The following is a 13,327-nucleotide window of genomic DNA, read 5'->3' on the forward strand; positions in this document are numbered from 1 at the left end:
GATGTGATATGCAAAACTATGAAGGAACTGAAAGATGGCCTCAGTAAGCCTCAGATTGTAATAGTGGATAGATCTGAAGAGGATAATGTTTTGAGTGCTACATATACTGCTCTCAAAGTTGTCCTTCAACTGAGTCAAGCAGTTTGTGTGAAAGCACATGCTACCTTCGTGCTTCAACATGAAAGAGCCAAAGGGTTCTTGATGATGGATGAGGTGGAGAGAGTGGACTAGATTGCAATGAAATTTGGTACGATTTAGCTATTTCAGCTACTGACTGGATTGCAATGACATATGCTACATGATTACTCTATTCAATGGTTTTGCATTAATCTCTAATAGCACTAAACTGAAATTATATTGATCTCACATCACTATATTGGAACTCATTATTGAGCACATTTTGACATTTAATTGGCATCTGAAGTAATTCATGTTTATGAGTTGCCTCAGTTTAATTGATTTGCATGGATCAGTTTATGAGTTGCCTCTGTTTAATGTTTGGCATTGATCAATACATAGTTTAGTTGTTCATTTAATTAACATGATTGGCATTGATCACTACATTGTTTTGTTGTTCATTTCTTTGGCATGATTCACTTTGATTAATGGTATTGCATTGATCTCTCACAGCACAATACTGGAACTCATTAGTGAGCACATATTGACTATTTTTCTAAACATATTCTAAACAAACTATTACAACATATATTGGATTGTTTTGCTGAACAGATTTGAAACAAATAGTTACAACATATATTGATTGTTTTGCTAAGCAGATAGCATATAGAAATAGAACCATGATAAACTATGTATAGGTCAACTATGTATAGATAAAAGCCATGATTTCCATTGATCTGCCATGTATACTACATAAATATAGGATGGACATCCATACATAGTTTATGAGTTGGCTGCATTTAATGGTATTGCATTGATCTCTACATAGTTTATGACCTCATAAGTATGTTGAATGGTTTTGCATGGATCTATAAATACTTGATATATCCATAGTTTAGTTGTTCATTTCATTGGCATGATTCACTTTGATTAATGGTATTGCATTGATCTCTCACAACACTATACTGGAACTCATTAGTGAGCAAATATTAACTATTTTGTTAAACAAATTCTAAACAAACTGTTACAACATATATTGGACTATTTTGCTAAACAGATTTGAACCATGATAAGCTATGTATAGGTCAACTATGTATAGATAAAATCCATGATTTCCATTGATATTCCATGTATACTACATAAATATAGGACGGACATCCATACATAGTTTATGAGTTGGCTGTGTTTAATGGTATTGCATTGATCTCTATATTGGATTGTTTTGCTAAACAGATTTGAACCATGATAAATTATGTATAGGTCAACTATGTATAGATAAAATCCATGATTTCTGTTGATCTTCCATGTATACTACATAAATATAGGATGGACATCCATACATAGTTTATGAGTTGGCTGCATTTAATGGTATTGCATTGATCTCTATATTGGATTGTTTTGCTAAACAGATTTGAACCATGATAAACTATGTATAGGTCAACTATGTATAGATAAAAGCCATGATTTCCATTGATCTTCCGTTTATACTACATAAATATAGGAGGGACATCCATACATAGTTTATGAGTTGGCTGTGTTTGATAGTATTGCATTGATCTCTATATTGGACTATTTTGCTAAACAGATTTGAACCATGATAAACTATGTATAGGTCAACTATGTATAGATAAAAGCCATGATTGCCATTGATCTTCCATGTATACTACATAAATATAGGACGGACATCCATACATAGTTTATGAGTTGGTTTTCTTTAATGGTATTGCATTGATCTCTACATAGTTTATGACCTCATAAGTATGTTGAATGATTTTGCATGGATCAATACATACTTGATATATCCATAGTTTAGTTGTTCATTTCATTGGCATGATTCACTTTGATTAATGGTATTGCATTGATCTTTCACAACACTATACTGGAACTCATTAGTGAACATATATTGTCTATTTTGCTAAATAGATTCTAAACAAACTATTATAGCATATATTGACTATTTTGCTAAATAGATTCGAAACAAATAGTTACAGCATATATTGATTGTTTTGCTAAGAAAATAGTAGATAGAAATAGAACTATGATATGGCTATTATATGATTGGCACTATGATATATACAGGTAATCACATGAGCACATACTAGAATTCATTATTGAGCACATATTGATTATGTATAGAAAAAAGCCATGATTGCCATTGATCTATACATAGTTTATCCATACATAGTTTATGACTTGGCTCTATTTAATGGTATTGCATTCATCTCTCACAGCACTATACTAGAACTCATTACTAGCAAGAAACTATTACAAAGTTTAGTTGTTCATTTCACTGGTATTGATCTCTTACAGCACTATACTAGAATTCAGTAGTGAGCACATATTGACTATTTTGCTAAATAGATTTGAAACAAATAGTATGTATGTATATATGTATGTGCGTATATATACATACACACATGTATGTATGTATTTGCGTACGTATGTATGTATGTATGTGTGTATGTATGTACACACATGTACGTATGTATGTATGTATGCATGTATGTATGTACACACATGTATGTACGTATGTATACATACTTGATCTATGCATAGTTTAGCCATCCATTTCATTGGTATGATTGACATTGGTCAATATACAATATAGTTGTTCATTTCATTGGCATTCACATTATTGGCATGTGAAGTAATTCTAGATGGTTAGTTGGCTTTGTTTAATGGTATTGCATTGATCTCTCACAACACTGTACTGGAACTCATTACTAAGCACATTTTTACTATTTTGCTAAGCGTACTTGATGTATACATACCTGATCTATATGTAGTTTATGATCTCGTAAACATTTGGTATAGTTGTTCATTGCATTGTTAATTAGAGTTATATTTGAACCATACATACGTGGAATACACGAGGAGTGGCAAATGATGAATGCTCAATTGTAGAACTTGAGAGCATATGTTGATAGAAATGTGATTTGGTAGATGATTGTATAGTTCATGATTCTGTCCTATGTTATATCTATAGTCCTAATTTGCTTGCATATGTTTTTATTTCTTGTCTTTTTGTCCCTATCTGATTTCCTATGTATGTTCTCGCTGAAAAGATTATCAAAAGTATTGAGGATTTCTAGTACATGATTGTACAGTTCATGATTATGTCCCATGTTATATGTATATTCCTAATTTTCTTGGATATTTTTTTAATTTCTTGTCTTTTTTCCACAATTTGGTTTCCTATGTATGTGCTTCCTGACAAGATTGTCAACGGTATTGACAAAGTGTCTTTCTTTTGTATTTTTTTATGGCTCCTGATTTGTTGATATTGCAAGACCACACATGCTAATAAAAAATGAGCTATCTGATCATTGTTTACTGTGTTGTAAATGATCAATATTTTTGATGCCACTCCTTGGTGTATTCTATTAAAAAATAATCAGGTTTTAATTTTTCAAGCATGTTTAGTTCATATATGTAGGATTGACCATCTAACAATACAGACAGTAATGGGAAGATTGAGCAACATGAGAGGGTTGCTCATCGAATGTGGAGCATAAGGGCATACATTGTGGATTTCCCAATGTTTTCATATTTAACGGTGTGTTTTCACACCACCATTCAAATCATAGATATTGTTCTTTCTCATCAATTCATGGATATTGTTTTTCTATCTTCTATCTTATGCTACATATGTAACATTGAATTATTGATCACATACCTAATTTAAACATATTTGGATCACATTCATAATTTGAACATATTTTGATGACATTGTTATTTGAATGTTGGTATCTGTTTGATCTACACATAGTTATGTCGAAGGCATTTCCTATATGAAGTGTGAGTGTTGATTATAATGATCAACGATTTAGAATGTTTGGAAGGGCTTAGACGACCATTATTAAAAAGGATTATTTATTAATTATTTTCAAATCTATTAATCTTGTTTAAATGATGGGTAAATTTTTCTAATGGTTGTATAATGTGATCTAGTTAGCAAGTTTTCATATTGTAGCAATTATGTGAAATTCATTATTAGAATTTCATGATGTTAAAATATGATTTATATGATCATAGAGGGAAGTTTGTTTTTCTTTTAATAATATTGCATGTCAATTTGTATAATAATAAAAAATTATTAGTACATGATCTTTGAAAGAACCTAAGTGTCTATTTATTCTCAAAGTTGCTTGAGGTCACTTGTACAAATGTGTGTAAATTTGGTCATGGATTTCATATGTATTTTAACACCTTAGACGAAAGTCTATGGACACTAATGGAGAGAGTGTTTCCATGGGGTTGATGCAACAACCTATAGAAAGTGATTAATCAATTGAAAAATTAATGAATAAATTATGGATAACACTAATAAAGATAAAATGTGCCTCACCCTTGTCTTGCGTGCTAATTTAGGCTCATAAAGGGAGTGAGAGAAGATGCTTTCAGTGTAATGCATAACTAAGCATCTTCGTCAACATGAGGAGGTGGCTTGAATCCACGTCGATTGTTCCTCCTTAGGGGTTTGTGCCCTAAGTGGCTAAACTTGGGTAATGTAAGGATAGAACCATGTGATGAGACTCTTCCCTTGTGAGTCCTAGTGTCAAACTCCTTATTGATAATGATGTGAATTGAAATGCCAAATATGACTCTAAAATTGAAATGCATGCATCACCAATAGTTTTAATTACATAAACTAACACTTAGCAATGTGAACCAAGTAGAACTAGAAGCATACCCTATGTTTAGTATATCTAAATGCACACTATACTCTTTTGCAAAGACAAAGGGGATGATACCATTGAGAAGTATTTCCTATATTATGGCTATACAATAAAGCACACCTTTGAGTCCAATTGTAAGGGATGATAGTGTTCTTATAGTTGGCCCACTCAGAAACTTCACAACCATTGTAAATTTTGTAACTGAGTTTTCACAAGCTATAATTTTGAGTTCTAGAGCCATGAAAAATACTGTGCAACAGGGAAACCACCTTTTCATCATATTCAATCAAGAAAGATTACATGAACAAAATGTTTGCAAACAAATAATGTGTGTCTAAGCTTAATGGAATGATCATGTTTACCTAAACCAAACATGGCTATGTCAAGACCCAAATTAGATGAAATTATTTTAGATGGTTTGAAGATGGATACAGTGTGCATCATCATGGATGAACTCAAGTCAAACACATATCCTTGCCTTGATTCATAGTAACATGTCAAATAGTGTAAAAATACACAAGCCTAATCACTCAGGATTTATTATAAGTAAAATATTTAAAAACTTCCTATAATATTTTTCTGATGTCTCTAACTCTGAAAGCTACAAAATTTCTTTGAGAATTTTTATTAAACATAGTGTACTAGATAGGCTATAGTTAGAGGAAATTTAGTGTTTCAAATATTGTACAAAATAATGTATGTACATGTAATTTGAGTCCATTTACTCTAAGCTTTTTAACTCCATTATCAATAGATTGTTGTTATATTTTTCTAGGAAGAAAGTATCTAGATAGAAAGTGTTATATATATATATATATATATATATATATATATATATATATATATATATATATATATATATATATATATATATATATATATAGAGAGAGAGAGAGAGAGAGAGAGGGGGGGTGTGCGGGGAGCGCTAAATATAAGTAGAGATAGAGTAAAAAAGAAAAGTGGATAAAAGTAGAGAAAAAATCAATGTTAAAAATTAAAACAGTAAAATTAAGTATAAATATAATTAAATTAAATTTTGAAAGCTAAAACTATTTTATAGAGTTCCCTTTAACAATAAAATAACATTTAAAAAAATAGTCAATGAGATTTTAATATTTAAGTATTTAAGAAATAAAACTATGGCTTTTTTATGTGTAATTATTGTTATAGATGTAATGGTTGTACAAAAATAACTTGGTCAATTGGTTTTTATTTGGGTTGGAAATTGTTTCGATGGGAAATTATGTAAAGTCTATTTGCACATGCACCAAAGTGGATTGAACATTAGACATGCTAAAGTGTGATTTGAGTGAACAGATATGGCTGAAGATTTGGGTAGACATTTATATAGACAAATTTTTATTTTTTTTAAATAGCATGTAAAATCTATGTAGCCAAAATTCCACATTTTTTAAGAACAATTATTGACAAAGCATCATTTTTCTTGTTAAAGTTATCATCAAATGTTTAATGTGTGTGAATGTAAAATACTATATTTTTTCTTATATAATATTTCATGTAAAATTTTAGTTGCATATTTTGTTAAATAATTAACTAAATAAATTTATTGAAAGGGAGAGATACATAGAGGGGCAGAGAGTGCGAGATAGGAAGGGGGGAGAGAGAGAGAGAGAGAGAGAGAGAGAGAGAGAGCTTGTGTGTTCCTACATCTATAGAAAGATGTCCTCGAGAGATATATACATAGAGGGGGGAGAGAAGAGTGGGCTAGGTTGAGAGGGGGACGGAGAGAGGACACAAACACACACATATACAAAGGAAGGGAGGGAGAGAGGGATAGAGGAAGCGAGAGAGACAGAAGGACATAGAAAGATAGAGATCTCAAACATGAAGCTATTTCTAATGGAGTGAGGAGCCTAATTATCTTCAAGTTATTTTGAGGTTTGGTTTAAGACATTTTTGGATCCTTTTAGGTGGATGCATAGTTGATTTTAGACTATCACATGTAACACAAATGTATACATAAATACAATTTTTTTCTATAGTTTATCTCCAAAATAAATTTGGCATACCCATTGCACACCAAGGTGAGATTGCTAGTTTATATATGCAGGATTGACCATCTAACAATACTGATAGTAATGGGAAGAATGAGCAGCATGAGAGGGTTTCTCGTCGAATGTGGGGCATAATGGTATAGAGTGTGGATTTCCTAGTGTTCTCATATTTAACGGCTAAGTCACAAGGTTCAAGTTTGAGTTTGACAATTATGAAGTTCGAATGAATTCAACAATAAATTCAATTTCACGATAAATTTGTTTTATATAATTTTTCAAAAATATATAATATATATGATCACAATTTCCAACTATGGGACAAAAAATAACTTTGTACAAATGATTGCAAGTATGATTATTTTTTACTTTTCTTTGCTAATAAATAGAATTAAAATAAAAAATAATAATCATTTTATTTATTCTTTGCTAACAAAATAAAACTATGAATATTCAAGAATTAAAAATAATAACAGTGTAGTCTAATTATAAATAAATTAGTAATCATAAATATTAAATTAAATATTAATACTTTACTCATTATAATACTTGTGTTTCACTAATAAAATAAGATTTAAAAAATTTACTTCAAATTTCAATTCCAATTCTAAAATGAACAACCAAACGCAAAATATGGATTTGTATATTCATCTTCCATGTCAACCAAATAGTCCAACTATCTTCCTAAAACACATAACCGGATTTTTGAAAACTTGGTTATGACAGAAATTCATCTTCCCCAACCAAACGGGGCCTTAACGACTAAGGCATATTATATATGAGGGGGCGGTTGTAGCTGAAGGTCGTGACTCATTTCTTTGGTCACGATTCTTCAACTATTTGTCTTTCCTTTGAAACTTATTCAATTTTAATATAATGTATTTTGTTTCAATTTAAGGTGGTTTAATAAATAATTAAGTATTCTTGATATATATTTGATATGAATTTATTGTAATGTATATTGTTTGATTTATGACAATTTTGGTTTTTAATTTATTTTGTTGACAAGGTTGATTCTAATCATGTTTGATTTTCTTTTATTGTTTTTTTTTTAATCTATTCAATAGGCTCGTACGACAGTCCCACCAGTTAATCGTGGAGAGAGGTTTGAACTCGAGACCATGGGGCTAACCCACAACCTCAGGCCTCCGCTCTCAACCAGACAAGCTAGCACCTTTCAATAATTTTCTTTTATTGTTATTTCTTGTTTATCATCAATTCTTATTCTAGAAAATATATCTCAATGTTCATGGCATTGTACTTAGGATTTGATTGAATAAAATTATATTAATACATACATTATCATATTAATTAGGTATTATTATATTAATATGTAATGTGGTATATTATATTATAATAATGTATCATATTATTATATCAATAATAGATTTATCATTATTAATGATTTATTTATACTTGATTTATTATTATTATCATTTAAATTGTAGGTCTTATTTGCTCTTCCCCAAGATTGCTTGTCCACCAGCAACGAATCTTCCATGTGAATGGATCTGATATGAATCCAACAAACCTGATAGCAAAATTAGTTAATAGCTTTTGTGTAATATCCCTTTTTTAACACTATTTTAGTAACATGTGACAATTCCCTAATTTCACTTCTTACTTTGTCAAATAATTGCATTAATTCAATATCAATTATTATTTTGCTATAAATGTATAAATCTACGTAAAACTTATGTTGAATGTAACTTCGTCTGATATATTTAGATTCATTAGATTGGTTGAGTGTATTTTTTTCACCTATACGGATAGCTGGAGTATGATAGATATATCTGATTCACAATCGATAGTTTATGCCACTGATTTTCTAAAATAGTAATTCACTCTTCCAATATAAGTTGTCTATAAAGAAGGAAAATCTGATCTGACCTTTGTATGTAAAGATTATTGATCTGTTGCTTAGATAATAGTCTGATATGTTGTGATAATTTTGATTGTTGATTTGATTGGTTTTTGGTTTTGTTTATTTTTCGCTCAGGTAATTTTTAAGATTGTGGAGGAGCATCCACGTGATTTGGCAGAAAGCTTGGACACAAAAAAATGTTGTTTATGTAGATGAATTATTTCCTACACTATATGAGAATTCTCGCATCTTACAGGACCAGTTACCATCACAGAGAGGTACATAAAATTTAAATCTGGATTACCTTATAATAGATGGATTGCAGAACTTTATTGGTAGAACTAAATGCCAGATTTGCAATTTTTAATGAGCCAATATTTTCTTGCAGGGACTGTAAGACGTGCTGTTGCTCTTGGTTGGTATCTCTAGAATCCATTGGCCATGGTTGCAGCATTGTGTGGTCCGGGCAAAGAGATATTATCGTTGAAGCTTCATTCACTGGAACATTTCCTTACTCCAGATGAAAAGTATGAAGCTGTTGAACAGGTAATGGTTACAATAACCAACCAAGTTGGTGTTGACATAAACCTAGCAGCATCACATGAATGGATGTTTTCCCACTGCAATTTGTAGCGGGCCTTGGGCTCAGAAGAGCTACTTCCATACAAAGGGCTATTTTGAGGGCTGGAAGGGTTTACAGTCGCAGAGAATTGTTGACCCCTGTAGAGGCTATGAAGCGACTTGTCTTTATAAATGTTGTTTGTTTTTTAAGGGTTAGAGGCAAGGCCCAGAAGAGTTGCTTCCATACAAAGGGCTATTTTGAGGGCTGGAAGGGTTTACAGTCGCAGAGAATTGTTGACCCTTGTAGAGGCTATGAAGCGACTTGTCTTTATAAATGTTGCTTGTTTTTTAAGGGTTAGAGGTACTGGACAAGCAGCTTGTGGGAACCATGTTATGGATCCGTTGGAGGATACTAGAATTCATCCAGAGTCATATGAACTTGCCAAGAAAATGGCTGAGGACATATATTGTGAAGAAGTTGGACATGATATAGATGATATGGATGAGGAAACACAAGAAATGGCAGTGGAAACATGTTAAAAAAAATCCGGATCTGTTAAATGCCCTTGATATTGATGAATATGCTAGAAGTGTGGAACAGCGAACACCCAATTAAAAGCGGAAAACACTTTCTGACATAAAGAGTGAATTGTTACATGGATTTAAGGATTTACGATCCCCATATAAAGAGCCATCACAGGATGAGGAATTCTATCAGATGACTGGAAAAAATGAAGAGACCCTGTGAGTGGGAAAAATTGTCCAAGCAACTGCCCGTAGAGTCCAAAATAATCACATAATTCATGATCTGGAATCGGGCTTGACAGGAATAGTATTGAGGATGGAGCTTTCTGATGATATAGGTATAGATCCCAAAAGGTAGCATCCTTACTTGTTGGGTGAAATCTATAACGAAAGCAAAGTACCTAGTTGAGTTGACTTGCAAAAAACTGAAGAGTGATAACTTTCAGGGGGTATAGGATAATAATAAGGAGGTTAGGGATCCTTATTATGCAGAGGAGGATTCCATTTCACTTAGAGAACAAGAGAATGTAAGGAGAGCTTTCAAGCCTCGGATGATTGTGCATCCACGCTTCCAAGCCTCGGATGATTGTGCATCCACGCTTCCTGAATATTTCAGAGGATGAAACCATTAAGGTATGTTTTCAATTATAAAGAAATTATGTTTACTATAAGCAAAGTGATTTAAGTATATTTTTTAGAATATAATTCTACAACCAATACTTAAATATCAGTTTAATCATACAATGATTGCCATTTTTTGCAGTTCCTCTCAGATAAAGAAAGAGGAGCGAGTATTATACGTCCAAGCTTGAAAGGGCCTACTCACTTGATGCTGACTCTGAAAATATTTGATGGAGTTTGTGCTCACAAAGAGATAGTGGACGGAGGAAAAGACCAAAAGGATTTTGCTAGCTACCTTCGACTTGGGAGAACACTTTTGATTGGGGAGGAGACATTTGAAGATCTTGATGAGGTTTGTGTAACACAATATTAACTTATTAAGTATATCATAACTCAGATTTCTTGAGTATATCATAACTCAGATTTCTTGAATTCATGGCTTGAAATTTGCTTCAAAAACTTGAATCTTTTTACTGAGTTTTTAAATTTGAAAATGCAGGTCATAGATATGTGGATCCACTCATTAGCAATTTGAAGGCAATCCTTGATTACAGAAAATTCAGGAGGGGAACAAAGGTAGAGATTGATGATGCACTACGAAAGCAAAAAATATGAAAATCCAACAAGAAATCCATATTTTATATCTATTTCATATGAACTTCCTGGGGTATTTTTGCTTAGCTATATCAGGAGTACACATCCTCATCATGAGTATTTTAGGCTATATCCCAAAGGATTTAAGTTTCGAAAGAAAATGTTTGATAATCTTGACGAGCTGGTTTTCTGTTTTCAGCAGCATATAAATGATTTGAGTCAACAGGATTCACTTCCTCCTATTAGGTCTGTTGCTGCAATGGTTCCCATGAAAAGCCCAGGTCCAGGAGGATCTGCAGGTGGAGCTGGTTATGTTGGAAGTGGTTGGGTGGGTTCAGCCACAAACAGTGGTGGAAGGCGAGTTGATGGCTGGAGATGGTCAGCCGTGGATGGCATTAAAGGGAGAAATGGTGGCTGGAGAGGATCAGTCACTAACAGTGGTGGAGGGCGAGATGATGGCTGGGGACGGTCAGCTGTGGATGGCGGTAAAGGGAGAGATGGTGGCCGGAGAGGATCCTCCAGAGATTTCCGTTGTTTCTGAGATGCAGGCAGTTAAAGTCAAATGTCACTTAACCTCTTTTAATGGAAGATTGCATTAATGGTTTCTAAAATGTCTGTTACTCTTTCATGATGTTTATTGCTATATCAGTTGTTTATAGGAGTATACCCTAAATTTGTTCTGTAAATTGAATCTAGCAATGCTTTGCTAGCTTATTTTTTGGTATGTCATAACATACTCATTGAAATTTAATGCTATTCCTCTTATGGTGCTCAAAAGAAGTTAGAAAATATGGTACTGATTGTTTGATTTCCCTTTTGAATTTGGTAATTTGTAAAATGGAATCCCAAATGGATTGTTTGATTCAAATGGAATGTTTGATTCAAATGGAATCCTATTCTGTGAAATGGGTTCACACGTTACTTTTTTCTTATTTTTGTTTCAAAACGATTAGCTGTCTGCAAAGAACATACTTTTTTCCCTGGTGATTCTATCCTTTATGTCATGCCCAATTTCCTATAAGACAAAAACACGACTAAATTTATTTATTTTTTACATGAGAGGAAACTGAAGACAAATACATGATCCATATTAAGCTTGGAGGTGATGAAGTAAGATAATGGAACGAAGTTTGTTTACTCGGAATCTGGATTTCAAGTTTCCTAAGAGGTGTCACCTGGCTGCTAGTTATTGAATGCAAAACTATGTTGAGATGTTATGGTTATGAGCCCTTAATCTTCTGCACCCAATATGAGACACTCTAATGAGCAAGTAAAATTCAAATTGTGTCAATGTAGTGGTAACGGATCTAGGGATTGCAATGAGAAGATGTTTTATCAATTAATTATTTCATTTCCATTAATATTAGGATTATCATTATATTATTATTATTATTATTTAATTATTATTATTATTATTTTTAAAACACCTATACCTTCTATTCTTAATATACATCTTTTATTTTAATTGTTAACATTATTATTATTTAATATTAAATTAAAATTACTATATTTGCAAATAATGTTCAATTAATAATCAGATTAATACTATCATCTAATCCTATGCTATCTTACTATAACACATATCTTCATCTACCATGGCTAATAGTAATAACAAGCAATTAATTAACTAACATAAACAAATCTGAAGTTGAATTTCCTATTTACTTATCTTCCTATGCTACCCTTAACAAAAATTAATCTAAGTAATATACATAACACTTCCCAAAATGATCCTCCTAAAACTATTTCAGACTTAACATCTTCTACACTTACTTAACATAGTACTAAAACCCCCTTTCACAAAATAGCCTAAGTTACCCCTTTTAACAAAATATCCTAAGTCCACTATCTAACTAATTTTATGTCTTATTAACACATCTAACCCATACCACTCATGTCTCATCCTCTATATTTAATAATACAAACCTATCTCCCTTCCCAAGTCAATTTCCTACTCATGAGACCACGTGCCACTAAAACTTCCTTCACTAATCTAAGTCAAAATGCAATCTTTCTCTAAGCACTGCCTACCTCCAAACTTTTACTCCCTACGTGGGCGTGAATGACATCTTAACCAAGATGGGACACTCGAGGAAGTCCCCACTAATTTTTATATTGTTTTTAAACAAAAAGGAAATCATTACTCCACCCACTTAGTGCCTTGGGATTAGCTTGAGGTAAGTGGACATGGGTACCTTCATTTTTCCAATGTAGTTGCAAAAGAAACAATTTAAAAGCTACTTGAGATTTTTTTCCAAATACTCCCACTTTTCCTAGGCATGGATAGATGTGCTGATTTGGTTTTTTCTTTTTTTATGTTATTTATTCGCTGTAGGCATTTCCTCTATGAAGTT

At 32.2% G+C, this 13,327-nt stretch overlaps 1 pseudogene; it reads left to right on the forward strand.

Annotated features, from left to right (window-relative positions):
- Positions 1-11,514, forward strand: part of LOC149566724 (transcription elongation factor SPT6 homolog) — a 28,076-nt pseudogene extending 16,562 nt beyond the window's left edge.
- The last annotated feature ends 1,813 nt before the right edge of the window (positions 11,515-13,327 follow it).

This window comes from Cupressus sempervirens, chromosome 3 (assembly GCF_028749045.1).
Source record: "Cupressus sempervirens isolate cs-2001-9-10 chromosome 3, ASM2874904v1, whole genome shotgun sequence".
Lineage (NCBI taxonomy): Eukaryota > Viridiplantae > Streptophyta > Pinopsida > Cupressales > Cupressaceae > Cupressus > Cupressus sempervirens.